Consider the following 23,007-nt stretch of genomic DNA (forward strand, 5'->3'; position numbering starts at 1 on the left):
GAATTTTCAGGGGTCAGGAACCGTACTCATAGGATAGTAAGGCTATAAATCATGGGCATTGCTCAACAGGTAAAATATATTAGACAGCAGTTAATGTTGCAGTTATAAATAATAGCGAATTATTGAAGTGAAAAAAGGGGCAGTAATAAGGTTATTGTGTGCTGGACCAAGAAGTTCGAAGTTCAGCTGCATCATGAGACGAATGTATTATTGCTTCCCAGACAAGACCTTTTTGTAGCAGCTGAAGTGAAAGCAGAGCAAATAAAGTCTCACTGAAAAGAAGGTAACAAGAACCATTTTAATTTCTTAAGTTGACTTCCCTTACTTGTTCTTGGCTGCTAGTAATGTTGAGGTGCTGTACAGGTGGGTAGAAAATACCGTGTTTTCTTTAGGGGAGTTTTTCCAGGTAGTTTCTCTTTTAAATATAAAAACGATCTTTTATTTTTTTTAAATTGGAAAAATATCTGCCAGAACAATTTCTAGAAAAGGTCTTGGGAAACTAAATGTTCAAAGAAATAGAATAATTGCCCAATTATTTGCTGGAATTGCTCTTCCTATGGCATTTAAAAGGAGCCCAAACTTAATCTTCTCTTGTTAAGCCTTGTAACTCCCATTTTGCTATTGAATGTGAGACTAAAAGCGTGACATAGGAATTGGGGAAACTGAGGCAGGGAGTGATTTCTTAGTTGCTGAAGGCTGCAGAAGGAGGCAGCACTGTCACAGCTGGGCTGTCCCAGGCCAGGTCCCTGATGGCATCAGTGGTGGCATTTGCTAGTGACTCCCTTTCACCACCGTGGGACTGGCCAGAGACCAGCTTGGAGATCGCCGGCAGCGTTGGCCGGTGGAGATACTGGGATGCAAATTCCAGCTCTGCCTTGCCTGCCTTTGTTACCTCTAATCCAGACACGTTGACAGCAGGACAGACTCCTACTGGGACAGTGCTACAGCTTGACCCCGCAGATGGTAAGGATCTCGCAAAGTCTCCGTGTCGTAAAGCTCTGCTGCAGGGTGGAGAATTTTAATAAGGACAGGAAAAAATAGCGAGAGACAGGGAGAAAGGGATACATTGCAAAGAACCTGACCTTATTTCCTCGGAGTGTGTGACTAAATCACACAGCTAAAAATAGGTAAGTGATTTGCTTTGATGCTGTAGGATTTTGCTGATACCACTTTTGTTACACGTATAAATATAGAGATTTAATATAATATTTCTCTTACTGCAGTGTCTTCTATTAAGACAGTGCTAAAGTCTCGAGAGCTGCTGTCTCTGTCTGCTGCCTTAAGCTGTGAGCTGCAAGCCGAGACTTCTTGGCTCCGCAACTGATATGCTGCTGGCCTTTGAAAAAACGCATGAGAAATTTCTTCCAGGAGGGGTGTTTAGTGTCAAGCATTGTCCATTCCTGGTTCTCTGAGACAGTCACTCCAAAACCAGTGGGAACTTCCCTGCTTATTTGTTATATGAGCAACTGCTTTGGAAAATTTTGGTCCCTGTCTCCCCATCTTTATAATGGGAAGGATAAAACTGATCTGCCTCCAGAGGGTCTCAAGCAAATTGGTCGGGTGATGCATGGGGATAGCTGTGAGGTGCTCAGGAGTGGGCACTATGAGCCCACGCAGGTGATTAAGGGGAGGCCGGTCACTGGTGGTGCACCCCAGAGGTGGATACTGGGGCCGGCGTTGTTTCACATCTTCATTAATGACCAGGTCGATGGCGCAGAGAGCACCTCAGCGAGAATGCGGACAATACAAAACTGCAAGGAGGTTTTGATAGACCAGATGGTTGCGGCACCATTCAGAGGGACCTTGACGGGCTGGAGAAATGTGCCAGCAGGAATCCTATAAAGTGGGTACGTCCTATAAAGGGGACGAATAACCCCTTACCTGGGGAGGAATGACCCCAGGCAGCAGCACGTGCTGGAGAGCAGCTTTGCAGAGAAGGACGTGGGAGTCCTGGTGGGCACCAGGTTGGCCATGAGCCACCAACGTGCCCTTGTGGCAAAGCCAGCCAACAGGCACCTGGGGACATTGGGCAGAGCGTGGCCAGCAGGTGGGAGGCAGAGGTCCTGCCGCTCTGCCCAGCCCTGTGAGACACATCTGGGTGGTGGACCTTGGGCAACCTGCTCCAGCTGGCCCTGCTAGAGCAGCAGCTGGATGAGGTGGTGGTGCAGATGTGCCCATCAGTCTCAGCAGCTCAGTGAGTCTGTTATATGGGGATCAGAGAGATCCAAGCCTGGACTCTGCCGTGAGCTCCTCCGCAGGGCTTCAGCTCAGCTCTCCTCACACCTCAATGCTTTTTTCCTTTTCTGACTGAGCTGAGAGTGTCAGCTCTGCTAGGTGTCTGAGGCTGGAAGTGTACAAATGGAGAGAATTATTTAATACTAAACAATTACTCTGTTGCATAAAGCTCTTATATTTGATACTGAGGAGCCTATGCTGAATGCAAACCTCCAGACAGAACTGTCAGGGAGCAGGAGAAAAGAGACGGAGGTTTATTTACATTCAGAGCGCAGTGTCTCACCAGTGCTCATCTTTTTTATGTCCCTCCATGCTTTCCCTTTTCCTTGTTGCCCTCCACTTCTTTTATTCTGTAAAGTCTCTGCTTGCATGCAGGGGTACCAGACTCTCCACCTTCTGGGTGGACTCTGAGAGTTAGTGTAGATGGGGAAACTGAGGAAACGACCACACTCTGGGGACTTTGGTTTCCCAGGCTCCAGGCATGTCTCTGCTCCTCCTGGCTCTCCGGAAAAGTCTGAGAGGATGCTGCTGCTCTCCCACATCTCCTAATGACTCCTCACCTTTGGGAAAGAGCAACACATGCTCCGATGCACGGTGCTCCTTGCAGAGAGCTGTGTAAATAAAGGCTCCAGCTGAGGGATGCCAGGAGCTGGCACGGCAGGGACTGCCACTTTGTCAACATAACCCTGCTCCTGACAGGCCCTGTTTTGTGGAAACAGTTCCTTGCGATGGACTGAGTTTATCTCTAAGTCACTGGATTTACACTGGAGATCTAAACAGCCTGGTAAATCTGCCACCGAAACACCGGGGCAGCATTCATCTGAGCGTCCCTCTGCGCGGCTGGGGATTCTCCGTGCACTGCTCAGCCTGGACGTGACTCTCTGCCCATGCAGCAGGCAGTCTGTTTGGCTCAGGGGGACTCTTAGCAACCATAAAATGTGCAATTAACCCCCCCTTCCTACTTCAAACTGTCTCATCAGGCTCCCAAGCTAGGCAAACGTTACAGCTGTGAAGAGATGAGCATGCTGTTTTCAGCCTGCAGCTGCCAGCCAGCTACCCGAGGAAAACCAGTGTTTAAAAATCAGAGCTCTTCCCTCCTCGCCGCGGTCAGCCCGTGCCCACCGGCCACCATGTGCCGACAGATGAGCCGCCTGTTGCATCCCCTTCCCTGGCGTCAGCCTCCTCGTACCCGTTCTAGGGGGACAGAGCGTCTCGCTGCGGTCCTGGTGCTGAGCAGATACAAAAGCACTAAATTAATTTTCATACAGCCTTTCGGTCAAGCAGTTCAAAGCCTTTTAGAGGCTTTAATTGAGCCTCGGAGTTAATGAAGCCTCACTAACATGCCTGCTGGATAAAGGAGTGTTTCTTATCCCCTGTTTTACAGAGGTTGTGCAGAAAGCTGAGGCAGGTTGCTGTGTGGGTTGGGTTAGGGTTGTTTTCTCCTTCAAAACTAATCATAAAGCACAAAGTGGCCTGCCTTATCAACAGAAATATTTTCAGAGTTTTTTTGGAATAAAAATTGTTTCCCTCCCCTGGTCCTAAAGAAATTGCAAACAAACTTTGGGATTGAAATGAACCTTTTGCCTCCGCACAGATTTTTCAGGCAAACTAAGCCAAGTCTTCTAACTGCCTTGGAAGCAGCAGTGCCCTGTGAGGAGAGGTCCTCTGCGTTCAGAGGTCCCTCACCAGACAAGTCAATTCTGCATCAAATATAAGAACTAAATGACTTCCAAAACCCATGCCGTGAACGGATGGGCCCCCCTGTCCCCCAAACAGTCCACATGTCCCAGGCTTGAGCCATCCTCCAGCTCAGCCAGCGTGCCCAGGAGCTGCGTGTGAGGGCCTGATCCTGCGAAGTCTGTCACACTGGTGGCAGTGAAGATCCCTCCTTCCTCAACCACCTACATGTAATTTCTTGGTGCCCGTGGCCAGGACCTGTTCCAGCTGCCTAGCCCGAGCCCTGGCCAAATGCAAACTTTCTGGGTTTTGCTGCTCCTTGCCAGAGCGAGAGGCACCGCGGAGCAGCAAGCCTTCCCGCGCAGCAGCGCTGCTCAGATATGCTGACCTCAAACCGTTTCAATCACCACCTTCCAAAGGGGCCCTTGTTCTTGGCGATTAAAGCTCACGAAGCTTGTTTAAAACTTGCCCTCTCTGTATTTTTAACGCCGGCTGCTGCAGCGTGACCCTGTGCACGGTGCTCACCGGGCTGAGCAGCTCCCTGCACCCTCCGGCCTGCCTGGCTCCTGCCTCCAGCCCTGGCTCTCCCTGGCTTCCCTCTGCAGTCCTGCAGCCCTGCTGCCCGTGTCTAGTGTGGAAGGGGGTAAAAGGAACGCAGGCTGCCCAGCAGTTTTCAGGTGGGAGCCCGTGGGAGCCTGTATCGAATCAATAAAATGGATAAAGAGGGTAAGACACGTATCCTGCTTCTCAGTTTTTTCCCTGCCCAATTTGAAGAGTCACCCTCGCCAGGCTCCTGGTGGCTCATTTTCCAGTGTGGACGTGAGCAGAAGACAGCACTGGGATGCCATGGGCTGCCGTGGGGTGGGCTGGTCCAAGCTGAGGGCTTTGCCATGACGTTTAGGTGAGTGTGCAAACCACCCTGGCCTAGAAACTACACAGAAATCACAGGGAAAGGCCTCTCCACAAAGAAACCCTTGTTTATCCGTGCGGACTGAAACACCTGCATGGACACCACTCCTCCGGTTCTCCCTGCGGGGCTCCCCAGCACCACAAAACCAGGGCAGGGATCACCCTGCCCACAGCAGCGAGCATCGGCCCTGCGCGGCGCGCAGAGAGCTTGGCAGAGCGAGAGAGCGCTGCGCAGAATGAGTTTCCCCACACCTCAGGGAAGACTCCGCGTTGCCTTTGGGGACACATCGCGTTAGGATTGGTCCCTCCGTCTCAATTGGTTCTTCCCACTGCGGATTTCCTTGAGGATTTTGAGGAAAACTTTTGGATCCATGAAAAGAAATTTTATACATATATATATATATATATATATATATATGTATGCGCATATAAATATATATATACACACCTATATATATATATATATATAAAAATTAATCAAAGTCCCTGATGCTTTCTGATTGCCCCAGGAGCAGCCAGGCTGCATCCTCACCCCTGCAGCTCTGCAACACGCCCCGGCACTGCCTGAAAGCGGAGCTGGGGAGGTTTAGGGCTGGGGGGGGCAGCCGCTGGCCGGACTTTGGTGGCCTTTAGGACCCGCTTTTCAGCCGAGCCCCGTGCGCAGCAGGTGGCGTCCCAGCTCCACGGGAGACGGGCGGCCGCGGGTGGGCGGCGCAGGGATGCGCGGGGCAGGGATGAGCAGGGATAAGCAGGGATGGGCAGGTCAGGGATGGTCAGGGATGGGCAGGGATGGGCAGGGATGGGCAGGGATGGGCAGGGATGCTCGGGGCAGGGATACTCGGGGCAAGGATGGGCAGGAACGCTTGGGGCAGGGATGGGCAGGGATGCTCCGTGAGGGGATGCTCGGGGCAAGGATGCGCGGGGCAGGGATGGGCAGGTCAGGTGTGGGCAGGGATGGGCAGGGATGCTCGGGGCAGGGATGCACAGATATGCTCGGGGCAGGGATGGGCAGGTCAGGTATGGGCAGTGATGGGCAGAGGTGCTCCGGGCAGGGATGGGCAGGGATGCTCGGGGCAGTGATGGGCAGAGGTGCTCCGGGCAGGGATGGGCAGGGATGCTCGGGGCAGGAATGCACAGATCCACTCACCAGGGTGGGGGGCCGGGGAAAGGAGCAAACCCGTTTTCCTCCAACACTGGGGATTTCTTGTGCTGCCCCGTGTTTGCCTCTCTGGCAGCGCTGGGGTTGGCTCGCGTGCTCCCTTTTGCAGTCCTCGCAGGGAGGAGATGCGTGGCTGTCTGAGCTGTTTGGCCAGACAAAGCTGTTTGGGATTATTGCAGCTAAATCTATCTGTATTCTGGAAAATCATCACTGCTCAGTTGAGAAAGCATCCCGCTTCTAAAACATAAAAGCCTCCTGAAATGAGCATTAAGTTCCCAGAATGTTCCCCCATTTCACGCCCCCCAACCTTAGCTCTGTCCCTGTTTCTGACCTGGCTGTGCAGCACTTGCACACAGAGAGGCCTGGGGCATCCTAACGATGCCTTCATCTTTTTTTTTTTTTTTAATTTATTTTTCTGGTGCTTTCAAACACTGTTCAATTTTCAGCTTTGGAAAAGCTTCAGGGACTTTGCCAGAACCACTGCAGTAGGAACTGCACTGCAACCAAATATAGAAATGAAATTTTGGATGAAGTACAGGCTTGGGTGCATTTTGGCAGAAAGTTTCAGTGTTTTCCTCACAGCACTGGCTCTGTGTGGAGTAGAATATTCCCAGGAATAGATGTGGATGGCTCTTGGGGCTGGTGTTTTGAAATGTGTAGGGTAAGTTTGCATCAGTGTGCGAGGAGTTAGCAAGTAGAATAGAGCTGAACTCGGATTTTATGTCCTGTGAAATTCCCAGGGCTTATTTCATTCCAAAGCAGAATAAAACTTTTTTTTTTTCTTTTTTTTTTCTATGTAGAAACAGAATAATCTGGAGAGAAATATTTGCATTTAGAATGATTATCATCAGTGTTGAACTGTTTTGGCTTTGGTAGTTGGTAAGCTCACTCTGACACTTCCATCTTGACTTTTAGAGTCTTTTACAAGTGATAATGTAGTAAGAGTCCAAAAAAGAGAGCCAAAATAAATGACAAAGTAGAACAGTATCAAAGCAATAAAATGTAAGTGGAATTGTCATACTCCTGCAAGCCACTTTGCATTCATTGAATAGCATCCACTGCCTGAAAAATCTTCTGTGGAGTAACTTTTGACCCAGCTGTGCTCAGATTTTCATTTGCAATGGAAAGAGCAGCTGGCATATGTAATTTTCAGGTCAGAATGAATTGTAATTTATAATATTACTCATAAATTGAGGTATATTTATATGTAAATATTTGCATATAAACATATTGGTATTTATAGATTAATTTATAGTTCTGTTTTTTCAGCTGCTCAATTATGATTTAGCAGATACAATGTCTGTGGGTTCATTTACTTCAGCCCTTTCCCTAGAAGACAGCCATACTGGATGAAGTGGAGGAGTGGGAGGCAGAAAGGGGTGCAAGGGGACTGCAGGGATGCTCTGAGGATTTGCTGTGTAAAGCAGGGAGTTAGGGGAGCCCTCGCTCAGCCCTGGTTGCTTCCTTCGGGTGCATGGTGTGTCTCACGGCAGACACAGCGATGCCATTAGGCAAATAAGTTGGCCTGAGACATGCAGATAAGGCTGGAAAGGGACTGCCTGAGCCTTCCCAAGGAGCAGTTCTTTGAAGGCGTTTTGAGGCGCTGGTGCTGCTGGCAAGAGATATGAAGGACCTTGAAAATCAACCAGATGAAGGCCTGTCCCCTAATACCCGTAAGCTTAATTTTATCAAGGAAGTTTCTTGTGCCTGAGGACAGTAATAACCATTCCCTGCAGGATGCCAGTGCCCAGGGGTGGGCCCCTCTCCTGCTCTACCGCACCAACCAGCTCCAGCTCTGTCAGCCATCTCACTCTCCCCTTCCCAGGACACCCCGATGCTGGAGAGGCACATAGTGTACCTCAACTCCCACCATCAGCCTGTGCTTATGAAGGGAGATCGGTTGAGGACATGCACACCCGTATGCACGCGCAACGGGGAATTTGTCTCTGCTGCACGGCTGTGCACCAGCGCGCTTCTGCTCGTGCAGCTGTTTTGGGTTTTGGTTCTGCACATCTGTGCCACCTCGGTGGGAGCACACCCTGCCTTGTGATGTAGGTTTGGTGCAGCCTTGGTTGTACTGAGTTCGTGCAGGCTCAGCGCACTTATTTCTTCATTAAACCCCAGCTCCTTGGGCAGGTGGGTGTGCTGAGCTGCCGGTGAGGCTGCCGATGGGAGCTTTGTCGTGCGTTTGTGATTTGGGGGGGGGTATCCCTGCGAATGCCTCGAAGTTGCATGAGAAGGAAGGATTTCCTTTTTCACTGAATGCTCTGCTTTTCACCTTACAACGCCCTTAATTCATAGGGAGGCTGTTGCTGCAGGTTGGTTCCCTGGGGAGGGCTGATGGGGACCATCAGCAGCAGCAACCCCACCGTTTGCATGGGGACTTCCCTGGGACTGCAACTCCCTTCTCTCTCCTTGTTTCTCTGCTCTCTCTCCTGTACTTCTCCTGCTCAAAAAGACTGTGACCCAGCTGAACTCCCCAGGGCTTTGATATTGAGAAACCTGGAATTGAGCACCTCGCCCATTCCCGGAGTTTCCAGTGAGCAGGGGAAAACGAACTCAAATTGAATAAAACTGCCAAGGATTCCTTTGTTGCAAGCTGCAAATGAGGAGGCAGGATGAGGAAGGAGGAGATAAAGTCTGGGCTGAGAAGTTGGGGTTTGCTGAGCTTCTGTGGCACAAAGAAGACTTCCTGCAGTGACTCAGCCTGCTGATAACTTTTTAGCTTGCGTGCCCTGGTTTCATATTGCTGTGCTTTTCCTAAGCTCCTTCGCAGCCAACAGGACTGGTGAAATTTGAGGTTTCTGCTGGTTTTAGGCTGCTTGTGGATTAGCTGAGCACTTGTGAAATAAGATACTGTCTTGTAGTGTATTTTCAGCTCCTCCAGGGTAAGTAACATGGGGCCGGATTAGGAGAAATGGCTGAGAAAGGCTCAGTGTTTCTGTGCTGGTGCGAAATGCAGGCTCCAAGGTCCAAAGCCCTTGAGGGACCACCTGATTTGATGGCTTTTTATTGAAAAAGTTTTCTCATGTCTAGGGTCTGTTAAAGGAGAAGAGAGAAAGAGGGAGCAGAGCAGCCAAGAAGCTCTGGAGGGAGATCTTCACCCAGAACAGAAGAGAACCTGCTTCAAATACTTCATCTTAATTAGAAGAGGGTGGGAAATAAATCTGAATCTTTCACAACTCAGCCTATCCCTCTTTATCCCCTTTTTACTGGATGAGTAGCATGGATAACTCTCCCTTAAGCGTTATGAGAAAATTAAAAAGGTCTTATTATATCTGCACTGGAAACAAATTATTATTATTAATATTATTATTGTTATTATATCATTACTTTATGCATCTCTCACGAGAGAAACAATTCATTTCCAACTATAGTCCAAGGCTCCTTTTGCTGGAATAAGGTTGGGAATCTCAGGGTCATCCCAGCCTCAGCTTGTGATGCTTTGCTGTTCCCTGGAGCCCCTTGCGGTCTCTGCTCGGTGCTACGTCCTTCGTCTCAGCCTGCGCTGGAGGCACGGGTGGCTCTGAGCTGCTCACACATTCCCTTTGCTTCTGTGGGAGGTGGAAACAGCCCCTAACTGTCCTTGACCTACCTCAAGAGGGGGGTTATGAAGCATAATTAATTTCAGTTTCAGAGGAGCTTTGAGTTCCCAAGAAGAAAAATGCTCGAGAAGTGCAAATCATGATTAATCATTATTATTATTTCTATAAATTCCCCCTTCAGTTTGGTTGGAAAACAGAAGGTGTTTAGTGATGCCTATGAAGGTAGAAAGGATAGAATGGCCTGACTGCAGTCACGTCTGTGGAGTTACACCCGATTAGCATCAATGCAAGTGGGAAGAGGATCCAACCCCATAGTCGCTTTTCTCTGTACTGATGGATAGTGCTGAATCGCTGCTAGTTTCTCTCCCTGCAGCACGCGGGAGACAGTTCAGTACTCGCTGTTCCTCTCTTTCTCCCTTGTGGAGGGGCTGGAAGGTTTAATTCAATCATATTCCTAAATGGAAAATAAAAGTACAATGAAAAAAAATGCACAGATGTCTGTGAAAAGAATTTTGTCTTCAGTGAGTTTTGATCTGGATCCTAAAAGAGCAAGACAAAACCCTGTGATTGACACCCTTGTTCTGCAGGAGGTGCCTTGGAGGAAGCTTTCAGAGCGAAAGATTTCCTTTGCTGGAGGGAGAGTGGAGAAAGTCCAGGTTTCACAGCTTTTTTCTTGTTATTTTTTTTATTTGGTTTTGTGGTTTGTTTTGTTTTTTTTTTCCCCCTATCCGCCGTGTAAAGATGTGAGACCCTCTGAAGTTTTGTTTTTCAGGAGGGAGCAGCCCATCTCAGTAGAAAAACAAGGATTTACAAACCAATGCTGTGCTCCTTCCTGACCGCTGATTTTCCTCTTGAAAAGATGCTCCCAACCTGCATAGGCCTCTCCCCTGAGAGATCCCAAAGCCCCCAAACCCCTCTCAGACCTCTGTGAGGTGTGTAAGCCTGAAAAATGATGGCAGGATGAGTCCAAGTGACTTTCCCACGATCTGCCAGGAACCCCTCACGCCTGCCTCCCGGGGTGCTCCTCCAGGCATCAGTCTTGTGCAGATACTGCGAGATTTTTATTTTAAATCCCCTGTGAGTCTGTGTGAAATCACAGAAATGTTGACTTTCGCTATAAATCAGAAATATCTTGTTTCAGTGATGACGACACTTCCCTGGCTGGGTATGTTGCACTTGGCTCGGGCTGGCCTGGGTGCCGGGTCAGCAGCGGTGCAAATTACCCTGCCTCTGGCATGACTCTTCACCTTGGGACCGTTTTATATAGTCCCATTCTCTGGCATGGTGGGAGCACTGGAAATCCCATGACCTTCCCTCTCACTTGCCACCAAGCTCTGGCTCCGAGGGGGAGAACAGAGGGATGCTTTGCTGGGAGCTCACCCTGTTCATATATCACTGAGAAAACACCACAGACAAACAGCGAGATTCATTTCGGTGCCAGCTGACCATAAATTTATTTGCTTGTTAATGCAGCTTCCCCCAGTTCATGTTTTCCCTAACTAGGAGCATCAAAATGTCAACCTGTCCTCAGGGGTATATCAGCCTCCCGAACTGAAGTCAGTAACGAGATTAGAGTCCATGCTGTTCAGAAGTGCCGTCTCTCCCGCATGGGCTCTCTCCGTCACTTGCACTTATTTTTTTATTATCTGGTTTTTTTCCTCCCACTGATGTATTTTTTCCCTTCCTCTCAATTCCTCTCTTCCTCAATTCTCAATGAAACAAATGTGAGCTGACACACACGCACAGCGTCACCTCCCCTGTCCCCATTTGTCATCTCTCCCCTGCTTCTTCTGCAGACTGCCCAGCCAGACAGCATCAGCCAGGGGACAGGGATGGCTCCTGCTCGGGTCATGCTCCTCACGGAAAATCTCTAACTTTCCTGGTGAACCCTTTCCCTATGAATGTGAAATAAGACAAAGAGCTGCTTAAAATGGAATAAATACGCAAACATACGGCAGCTGGGAGAAGGGCAGATTTGTGGCTGGAGGGAGAAGAGGACATCCTGATGCAGATGGATGCAGTTTGTGGGGCTTGAGCATCATAAGCACTGGAAGATCTTCTAGATGGAGACATATGACCATGATAAGGCAGGGAAACATCAAACAGGCCCCTAGTCATGTGAAACACAGAACTAGAAGAGGAAACCTCCAGTGCTGGGGAGATACCTGCTTTTGATGAGAAGAGGTTTGAGAGCAGAGACAGGAGTGAAGGGTGCTCAGGACACAGCGACAACCCCATGACGGGAGGTCAGATGCTTTAGTGGTCAGAAGGGCACATGTTTTGAGGAATAAAGCTCCCTACTCTACCCCGATAAAACTGCTCAGCTCCTGCCGCCCGAGGAGAACAGGCGTTTGCTTCTTATCACACTTCACTTTTAGGTTTGATTTCAAGCCCCTTTTTATTAACCTGTAGTCACTTGCTGTAGCAGCGTGCTCTGTGTTTGATTAATGGCCCCTGAAATATTATCAAGTTTGGAAGGCGGCTTGTTTGAAATTTTCCAGTTAGCTGGATTTTTGGGGGGGCTTGGCAGCCATTTCACACCACAATCGCCACAAACAGATAAAAACGGCGCAGGTGGAGGCGGGTGGCAAGGGAGCAGCACTCCTGCACCACGGGCAAGAGCTTGCAACTACCTATACCTCAGTCTTTGCAATGTTCGCTCTTCCTAAACATCTCCAAAGCCACCTTGGGGGTGTCTGTTGGGACTGACTCACTAAGCAATTAGCAAGCCCAGACCCCTTTGCAAGGACTGCCCTTCTGCAGACAGTGGGCCTGGGGACACAGGGACTCCAGTCCCTGAACAAGTGACTTGGAGAGACAGTAGAAGAGTGTGGCTAAAAAGCTATTAAACTTCACTTGAAGTAGAAACGTAAAACTTTTTCTGAGAATTTTCCTGACATTTTAATAAAATATTTGACCTTCCAGGATGAAGGTATGAAGTTTTTTTTCACCTTAAAAATTTAAAAATAACTTGACATTTTTCATGGAAGGTGTCTTCCATCCAGGTCTCATTTGGTCTTATACCTGCAAAGCACACTCATACCACTAATTCTTTGCTTTTCTAAGCATGAAATTCACCCATGAAATGAGGGAATTACGAAATTAACTGTCTTGAGAACTCAGCTTGACTTGGCTCAGTCTAATAAGATGGTAGGCACCTACCTATATTTTTTAAAACTATCTGTGCGATGCAGCTGGGCTCAAACCTGGAGAACCCTTATGCTGCATCTCTTACTTGCCTAACTCCTCCCTGAGCAGCAGTTCTGATGAAAGAAGACATGTACCACAATAACTCTTTTTTTGTAAACTGAAATCTCTGGCTTCAAAAAGCAGCACGGCCCAGGCATTTGTGCAAAGAGGAGGGTCCAGCGTTCCCCGCTGACTGTGCTCTGAAGATTGATTTTGGTGTCTGGCCCCCAGGCAATACATGGCTGCTACAGCTCCTCATCGTGACATACTCAGTGGAAGCTGCAGTTGCTGCTGCTTTAGGATTTCTGGGCCACTTTTCAAGCTCTACCAGTGATGGGTGTTGTGCTGGACCAGCCTTTAGCATTTCCTCATGCCTTTGTTTCCTCTTGCTCCTCCCTGCCTGTTTAAGTTGCAGTCTCCCCCAGACAGATGTGATCTCTGCCCAACACTCGGCAAAAGGTGGCCCTTAATTCCTAATCCTGCCCCATCAGCCCACGCTTTTTTCCTCCCTCCTGCAGCTCCGAAAGATGCCAACCCTGCTGGCTCCCAGTGGGGTCCCCTACCCCGTTCTGCCTTTCTTAAAGGGGGCTGGTGCCTCTGGCCACCATGCACCATCCCCTTCCTAATCCCTTCCTAGATCTGACAACTCGAACGGCAATTTAATATGAAGGGATGACATTAAAGTAACCTTGGCAATGGGGGTCTCGTAAGTTGGTTGGTGATTTTGGCTACCACCGTGAACTTGGGAGCACTGTTTGCCTTTCTTCTAGCTCATAAATAGAAACTGAGTAAGAAACAAGAAGAGTCTTCTGCACTGGGGTTTGGAGAGAGGAGGAAAAAGAAAACAGATGCTGCATCTAAGCTGGGATTTCCCTGAGTAAATAAATTATAAAATTATGTTAAAGCATCTTTTTAGTTGCATATAAAAGCTAGGAAATGAATATCTCCTCCGTAATTGCTGCAAAGGGCCTAAAACTGCCATTTCTATTTGCAGTTACATATTTCAATAAACTTTTATTTATTTCCATTTGAGTGAATGTTCCTGTTCATGAATATTTTGAGGGATTCAGTGCAATGCCCGAAACTAATGCTGATTTTCACTAGGGTAAACCCACATTCCCCCTCGACCTATACTGATATTCCTCTCTCCATGCCCCTGGGAAAGCAGCAAGATAACTGCAATAAACATCTTCAGATACCATTGCTTTAGCTCAAACACAAAATTAATTTTCTGATAAGTTTTAAGAAAACAAGTGAGCAAGCAAAAATATCTCTAGTTCTCTCCTTAGGACATTATTTGAGCTGTGCTTTTTACCCTCTTTTCTAGGGGAAACTATGTCATTTGTGGATGTAGACATGCCTTCTGTGTTTAAATTGAACCCAAGTTTTGCAACTTAACTAAATTAGGAAATGCAGGAAATCACTCGCACACCTTGTTCTTAAAGCTCAAAGCCAGGAAATGAGAAGGCTACACTGCTCTTTTTTTTTTTTTTGTTATCCAGAGCTGAAATAAGAACTTGTTCTTTCACATTTTTCAGAGGGCAAGAGTTTGGTCTAGCAAGAAATCAGCTCAGTCGGGGGTGTGAGAGAGACCCAGTTTTAGATTCCTGCTGTGAATCATGCAGTGGATATTACCTAGCTTGCCTTATTCTGTAAGGTTTCTGGTTCTTCTTCTGAGTTTTGAGGAGTAATCCCACCTTGAGAACATTTGCTCTTGAACCTGAAACATGTCTGCAGGGAAATCTCAGTTTAATAAATTTCTCAATAATTATAAGCAATTACAGACTGACTTATTTGATGATTCAGGCTATGGGGTGAAATGTTGGACCCATGAACTCAGCATTTCCCTTCAGACTTGTCATACAAGCACCACTGAATGCGTTTCACATGCAAGAAACTCCCCCTACCCATGCCTTTGGAGACAGTCCCTTTTTTGTCTTTCTTTTTTTTTTAATCATTACTTCTGGGGTGGTCCTGAATTGGCTCTACAGGACCCTAAGTGTCCCCTCAGAGCCTCAGTGCTGATACAGAATTATGAAAAGTTTATTTTCCTAATCTACCCTATCCCATGGGAGGCACTTTAACACCGAGTGGATAAATGTGATTCAATTCCCATCGGCCAGCTGAGCTGCAGTAACCAACTCTCTGCCTGGTATTAGTCCAGGGCCACGACCGAGCAGCTCTTGTTAGCTCGAACCACCTTCTCAGAGCTTTGCCCAGCTTTCCTTGTCAATTAAGCTAATGCGCTTCACTTTGCAAGGGAGCAGGATTACCAGCAGGCGACTGTCTCATGGAGGCTCGGTACCTTGACTGCTTCAGAGAGTATGTCCCACCTTGCTGACTTTTGACGGGGGGTCAATTTTCCTTGTGTGGCGGAGACCTGATTTTTGGGAATCTGGTGTGCAACTGGCTCAGGAGCAGTAGGATGGGAAAGTACTGAAAGATGAGGCTCCAAGGGGAGCTATTATGTGTATTTTTATTTTTGAAGGAGACAGTGCATGGCTGATGGTCGCTCCTGCTTTTGCTCTGAGCTGGCTGTAGCGAGGCTGAGGCTCGTTGCCTGCTGCCAGGGAGTGAAGGGGTGCAGGGGGGAGTGGGGGCTGCTGGAGCAAGCTCGGTCCATATGTCCGCAGGCATCCTGAAGACTGGTGCAATATGGAGCGGTTCAGTGTTTGATGAATGTTGTCATTAGTGTTCGTGGCACTTATGGGCTTCCATTTATCCTGAGCAACAGTGATTTATGTCTGGGGCATATATCCAGGTAAAAAGTATTTTAAAAACTAGGGGAGGGGCTCTCAAAGAGCTTTAGCCTCTTCCTCTCCTCTCCTTCCCTGTAAACTATCACAGTTAAAAATATGCAGGGGTGACAGTGTGATGAGGGAGCCTTCCTTCCTCTCCACGGCTGTCCTCGCCACTCCAATACTACAGCAGGCATTTCCTTCCTTTGAGAAGACCCTTTATCCCTAAAAAATGGCTTTTAAAGGTTCTCAACATTTCTCCTTTTCCTCAGCCTGCCTCTCCATCGCTCCACTCTGCCTTGCGCGCTGCTAAGGGTACATCTTTCAAGCTGCCTGCTCATGCCAGGGTGGTGGTGCAGGGCTGTGCTTGCAAAGGGATGCAGCCCAGCTGGTGTGGAAACGAGCTCAGAAACCTCACTGGTACAGCTCGATGGTGGAAAATGCAGGAGGGAAAAAGAGGTGTGGGGCAGGTTTGATTATTTGGTAAAAAAAGATTTCTCTCCTCCCTAGCCCCAGTTAGCTTTTAGTTGCGCAAAAAGAAAACTCAAAGCCACTAGTTTCATTATGACACTAGGAAAAGTTGCCTTACCTACTTTTATTATGTATGAATAACATTTTGAAGAGTCAAACTGATAAATGCCAGGCATTCAAAAACAAAGTTTTTATTGAACCCAAGTGGCTTTTTTTCACCCTCTTTCTGTTCCATTTTAGGAAAAATAGACCATTTTTGTCCTGATTTGGATGGGGAAGCTGATCTCAATCTTTCACAGAATGGGAACTCAGCTTTCTGATGAGCTCTGCCTGCGTATGGACTCCCCAGTCAGCAGTTTAATGCCATTCCATTCATTTACACCAGTGTAAATCAGGAGTAATTGTCCTGAAATCAATGTCACCGTGATTGACCGGATTTTCAGAAGAGCTCAGCTCCCAGCTAAACCCCTGCAATACGTGGCCAGATGTATTTATTTATTTCATTTAAAGAGCTCTGTGGATACCTATCCCCTGTGAAATTGGGCACTGAGTGACAATATTGAACGCTGATTGCAGCTTGTCAGAAAATGAGGGAGGGGAGAAAAAGCAATATTTGCAAAATGCTTTGAAAAAGAGTTGCTTTGTTGTGTTTTTTTTTTTCTTTCCCTTTTCGAAGAATGTTCTGTTTTTCTCAGTTAACTTCCATCCTCCTCCCCCTTCCAACAACAAGTGTGCACTTCCTGCTTTCTATTCCCGGTTCTTTCTCCCTGCCTCTGACTGTGAGATTGCATCTCAGCCCAAAATGCACACGAGACACCCTATGGACTGAGGAGGCTGCAGAAAAACAAGAACTTCCCCAAAGAGATGTGTTGCCCCATACCTCTACGAGGGTAACAGTCAACATCCCTGGGTGTGAGCCTTTCTCACTAGCTCAAGGCTGAAGTAAGTCTTGAGACATACTAGCGTACTACTACCTTTAAAGGTTTTGAGTTTGCTTTCCTCAAACCAGCCCATCAGGGATAGCTCTGTGCCAGAGGTGAAGGTTGGGGATCAACACTGGTAACGACAGGGCCATGGGCTTTGCCCAAATGTGCCATGGTTGGATTTCTCTTTGCAGCTCTGCCGTCACCTCTACATGTTGCCCTTGAAGCCTGTTCCACACCATAGTGGGAAGGGGACCCAAGCAATAAGAAGATGAGCGCACTGGGGCAGCCACCAAAGGGAGATGTGTGGCACCCTGTGTGGGGCACCCTCTGTGGGGCACCTATGGGTCTGCCTGAAGGCAGGACCCCTCAATTCAGCCTCCCGTGCACACGGTGCTCTTTACTGCAAGGGGGGTTGCTGCAACCTCACTTGCCCATGACGTGGTGTTCCCATGCTGGTTACGTGAAGTAGCATCGTGCTATTAGCTTTGTGTGTGCAGAAGGGCTGGTTGCAGGCCTGAGGGTCTGCCCTGGGTGAGAAATTTATTAATTGCTTCTTTGCTAACCTCCTTGCTATTTCCCCCCCCTCTTCCTTTTGCGAATCAGGTTTTCTGGGTGAGGACGTAGAGGGAGCGGCTGGTGGAACGGGGCGGAGGGGAACATCCTCGGGGAAGGAGGACGACGTGTGTGTGTTGAACCACATGTTCTCATTTTGATTCGCATTGAATATGAAAGGGAAGCAGAAACCCAATTAGTAACCTCTGAACTAGCCCTGTGTTATCTCCGGGAACACATGCCATCTGCCAGCTCCTCTGCCACCTGATGGCCCCCTCCCTCTTCCCAGCTAAATGAAACAGGTGGTGGAGCCTGTTTCTGGGCTAGAGACATCACGCAGGGACCAATATTTAATAAAACAAAACATAGCCACCCACCCCTCCCAAAATCAGCCCCCAGACCATGATTATCTGCAGCCTCCTCTCTTCCCCTCAGTGTTCACACTTTGCTTGCTCATCCTGCGGACCGGCCCAGCTCAGACACTCTTTTGGCTTTGCTGCCCCTGGGAGGGTTGAGAGTAACTCCGCACACTGATGCAGAGAACTTTCGACTGCTGATGGCTGGGCTGACAGGGCTCAGCTCGTGCCACAGGCTGCTGTCAGCACTCCGTTGTCTGCTGCGGTCAGAGAAAGCTGCCCCCAGCCAGGAGGAAGGAGATTTCCAGCGAGAATGCAGCAAAAAACCTTGCAGTTCTGGCATCTAACTTTGTACAATCTGGGCAATGCTGTGATGAAACCCAGAAGTGAGGGACAGGCAGAGACGGTTGCCAATACGCTGCTGACATGAACTGGCAAGAGATGGCTTTTTCTTTGGTGCTGACCTTGATTTTGGGGTGGACGCTGTCACTGGGATGTTTGCACGGCTGATATTTTATATAGCACAGACCTGGGCAGGCATTACAGGTGGCTGTGCCCTGGCGTGACATGGCAGAAAAGGAAGAAAATGGAAACAGTGTGACTGCGATGACCTGGGTGCTGCAAATGGCTGGAGCTCCCCACCAGCCTCTGGTTGAACTCCAGGTTTGCATACTGCTCTTAGAGGCCCAGGGCATGGATGGAGTGGCTGGTGGCATCAACAGCTCATCATCCATCGCTGGGAGGAGAGAGTCACCACTGCAGATGCAATGCTGACAATGAAAAGTCATGGCTCCCTCCACCAAGCTGCCTGGTGGGAAAGGAGAAGGCCACACATCCCAACTTGTCCCTTTCCACGAAGGCCCAAGGTTTGGCTGTGCTGCTTTTTTTCCCCAGCAGCCTGGATAATTGTGTGTTTACAGTAAAATTGACAGATGGGAGTTTCAGTGTTTCACGAAGGCAGATGGTATCAGAGGAGGGTGGGAAAAGTCTGGCAAGGAAATGCCAACCGGCTCTCCTTGTGCCAAAGCTGCAACATATGCCTGCCTTATGCAAAGCAGCCCCGTTTTCCTCCAGAAAAGTTCAGGGAAGTAGAGCTGTGAATCAATAACCTGGGTCTCCTGTCAAATGCTGCACGTGCCGATGGTCTCTGTCTTTCCCAGCTAGAGAGAAGCCTGTATGTGAACATGGGAAGAGAAAAGTAATCTAAAATCTGGATCCTGGCTCCAGCTGTTCATGGGGCCCAAATGGAGTCAGAATGGTGTTGACCCCTTGGTAGATTTGGGATGGTTAATGACAATCCTTGAAGTCTTTTTTCTCTCCTTCTCCCTTTTGCTTATGACTCTGGCTGTGGAGCAAGGACTCTGATTACCCTGAGTGCAGGTTTTTCCTGTGCAAGACAAATGGTGAGGAGGAAAGAGGAAGAGTTGACACTGTACAGAGTCAGCTTCAGAGCACTGGGGTTTGGTTGCTTAAAGGAGCAACAAAGTAGGTTTGTTTTGGATGCAGTTTGGGGTCAAACTTGCCTACTAATATCCTGCTCCTGTACCCTCATGCTCTCACTGCAGGGGTTGGGCTGTGTCAAGGTGTCCATGAACACATCACATTTGTAGCTATAGCCTCTACTCAATCTGTAGACCTATAGATTTTCTCCTTTGCTGCCCCAAAGACCACTACCATCCCCTCTCCTTCCCCCTCTTCTTGGCCCTGTAAAATGAAAATCTGTAAGTCCTCTGGGACAGGTACAGGGATAATTTTCCATTTCCTATTATGCACTAGCTCATATGACAGATATCAATTGAAGTGCCAGCATAGCCACTGCTAGGTCATGGTGGGGGCTAAGCATCAGGCAAAGGACATTTTATGCAAAACACCCTTAAAATGCAAATTGCTGGGCCCTTCTTGTCACCAAAAAGGCAGTAAAGAAAGTTAGAAACTTTACTGGGGCATGGACATCAGAATTAACTCCTTAGAAACTACAAAGGTGGATTTACTAGCCATGAATGACCAGGACTGGGTTTTGAACCTCCTCTGAAAGCAGTTTTCTCTACTGTGGCTGCTGGCACAGTGTTCAGCTTGCTGTGAGACTCCAGGTTTTCAGGATCTTTCCAGGTTTTCAATACCTTCTTCAGTGCCCCTGACATTAAGCTGTCAACAAGGCTGCTAAGTGAGGAGGACTTCACATTTATGAGGAAGAATAGTAGATTTGGGAATTATCAGGCTACTCAAACACAAGATAAATCATAGAAAGAGGTGGATATTTCTTTATTAGGGACAGACCACACTCCCCAGCAGTTGTGGCTGCATACAGGGGGAATGATGGACGTGATGCAGTGTCAGGGCTTACAGCCTGGTCCTGCACTGTGCGGGGGGAGCAGCATGAGGTGCTGGGCTCTCTCAGCATCCACCAGGTCCAAGGGAGAGATGGTGTCTCTATGCATCATGCTGAAGTTTTTCAAGCCAGTCACAAATATTTTAAGCTCACTGCCGAGTCCTTCATTGGGGAGTTCAAGGGAGCATGGCAGAAGGAAAATTGGGGTGAGTTAATTGATAGACACCAAGGAAGAGGAGCCAACAGTTGGGGTAATCAAGGACTTAAGACCTTGCCTGCCCCATGGGACCGTTCCTGATAGGTGCTTTGCTGTGCTGAAAGCCTGGGGTTTATTACCCAGCTTGCAGGATGCAGCCCAGTTTCTGCATCCCACCTAGGTGGCAAGCATTTGAAAGAGAGAAAAACGGCCAACCGGAACATGCCCCTCTCTCTCACAAAGTATGATTAATGGCAGTTAAACGAGTCGCCTGTGCTGCTGCGTCGCATGCAGCGACGAGGCTGAAAGCCCCTTTGTTACAGACCTGGACCACCCCTAATGCAAGGTGTGCAGAGGTCCTGATTTGCTCCACTGGCAGCTCAGTGAAGCTTTGGAGGTGGAAGGTGAGGAGAGAGAGGATGATGTTGCAGGCTTGCTCTTCCTTTCTTTCCTGCTTGTCCATTTTTATTTGGAGGAGTTCATGTGGGAGCCCTGCCCCTCAGGCAGGCGAATGGTTGGGATGCAGCGTGCTTAGATGCTCCCAACAGCACAGTGATCCCTGGGGAGCAGCTGAGTGTCCTTGTCCTTTCTTCACATGTGGAGACAGCTCTTGCAAAGCAATGACAGGCTGGCACCTGTTTTCCAAGGCTCTAGTCATAGTTATAGGCTTTTAACAAAGGAAGAGCATCAAGATCCCCTCTGCAGAGGAAAGCAAAGTCCAGCCCATTCCTGCAGAGACCCCCTTGGCGCAGGATGGGATGGAGGGGGTGATACATCACCACAGACAGCCCGGGGAACAGCAGGTAATGTATCAAAAATGCTATTACAGCTTTCCATTGAGCGTCTCAAACAAACGGGCACAGGCCTCTCTGAGGGACAGCAATCCTGCAGCATTACCCACTGCCCGCGTTCCTACCGTACAGCAAATTCCTTCAGGCATTTCAGCTGCCCTTAGGCGCCAATCACAGCTTCTGAGACTCAAAACCGTTTCATGGTGCAGTGCCCGGCAGTGCAGATGGGCAGCGTTTATTCTGCGCAGAACGAGCTGGGGCTGTGAAGAGCAAGGGAACAGGCGGGAGCAGAAGGGGAGTTGGAGGAGAGCAGTAAACTCTTTAGATCATGCTCGACTTACAAGGCCAGAGTCATCCTTGATGAACCTCTGCTGCAGTCAGTGCAGAGTAACACCCTTGACTGATGGCTGTTTCTCAGTGGTGAGGAGATGGATATCTCCCAGCCAAGCAGCTGCAGCCCTGGCACTTCTCTCTCCCTGGCTGCTTTTGGCATCCATTGCTTACAGCAGTTCCAGTGTGGCCATCATGCTGGGCCATCTGGGAAGGGTGACCACCCAGAAACAGTGATGCTTGTTCACATTACTTATGAGTACAGCAGCACTCCTGAATTTGCTGGGGATGCCACGTGCTTCTCATCCTGGAGCAGCACTGGTGGGAGGCACAGAAGCACAAGCCCCCAGTGCCAGCAGCTGTGGAGGTCCCTGCAGGGTAGCAAGTGCCTCTGCCCAGCTCCTGGGTCCAAAGCCCTCGTTGCCCACAGCCCCAGTGATAGATCTGTCAGTCTGATCTGCTGCTATCCGTTCTGTTGTCTGTCCTTTCACTTCTTTTTCACCTCTGGCTTTCTTCCTCCCTCCCTTTATTCTCCTCTTATTGTCCTTATCTAGTAAGGCCCTATTACCTGCTTTTATCTGCAAGAGCGTCTAATCTCTGACAGCACCTGGTGTTTGGCTGGACGTGGACAGAACATATCAGCTCTATTTTTTGTATTTTTTATTTTTTTATGTGAGATCTTAAACTATCTCTTGGCTCTTGGGATCCCTCTCTCTCCTTTTTTAACTTTGCAGCGATGCTTTTGCAGCTCCTTTCTTGCAGGAAGAGGGCCGTGCGTGGAGGATGAAGGACCAGATTGTATATGCGTTGGTCACACGCCTTGTTTGATTGTCTGAGTAAGTGTCAGCCCTCTGAGTGTGGATTAGCTAACCAAGGGGCTCAGGAGGCCGGCTAAGCACATTACATCTGAAGGGAGGAGGTGAAGAGGGACAGTGGGTCAATCCTTTCCCTGCACTGTCTGAAACTGGGAAGCCAGACCCTGCTACTTAGTGACCTTGGAGAAGGCGCTTGCATTTCTCCTGCAGGCTGTCAGTGCTTTGGGAACAAGAACAGTCTCTCGTTACGTGCGTACATATAAATATATCATTTAGCACAGTGGTGGGCGTCTTTACTGCTATTATAGTAACAACCTGTCTCCCCCCCTCCTATCTCCATCTGAGAAAAAAAAAAGTGCTTCTCTGTCTCTGGATACAAATAGCAAGATGGGATTTGCTGCTGGATTTTGATCTGAGAAAGAACTCAGTCTTTTCCTTTTTTCTTTAAAAATGAGTTGCCAATGGCAGGCTAAATCTGGTGAGTGATGGTTGCTCTCTGTTGCTCTCACCATATGGTAGATACTTGTCAAGCCTGAGCAGCCCAGACTATCCTCATGAACTGCTCGCTGTGTCTCAGCTTTTCTCCCCCTTTAGCAAAGACACCTCTAAGGTATGAGCTAGGAGGAAGGGACCTTGTGCTCATTTCTTGTGTCGCCATGTGTAGGTCCTCCCGCCAAGTGGTTCCTCGGTTTCCATTTGTATAAAATGATAATATTGATCTATTATCAAGGTTGCTCAGGAGTGAGCTTGTTGCTTTTAGATTGACCTTGGATCTTCAGAGCTGCACGG

Source organism: Leptosomus discolor, chromosome 19, assembly GCF_034619465.1.
Source record: "Leptosomus discolor isolate bLepDis1 chromosome 19, bLepDis1.hap2, whole genome shotgun sequence".
In the NCBI taxonomy this organism is placed as follows: Eukaryota; Metazoa; Chordata; class Aves; order Leptosomiformes; family Leptosomidae; genus Leptosomus; species Leptosomus discolor.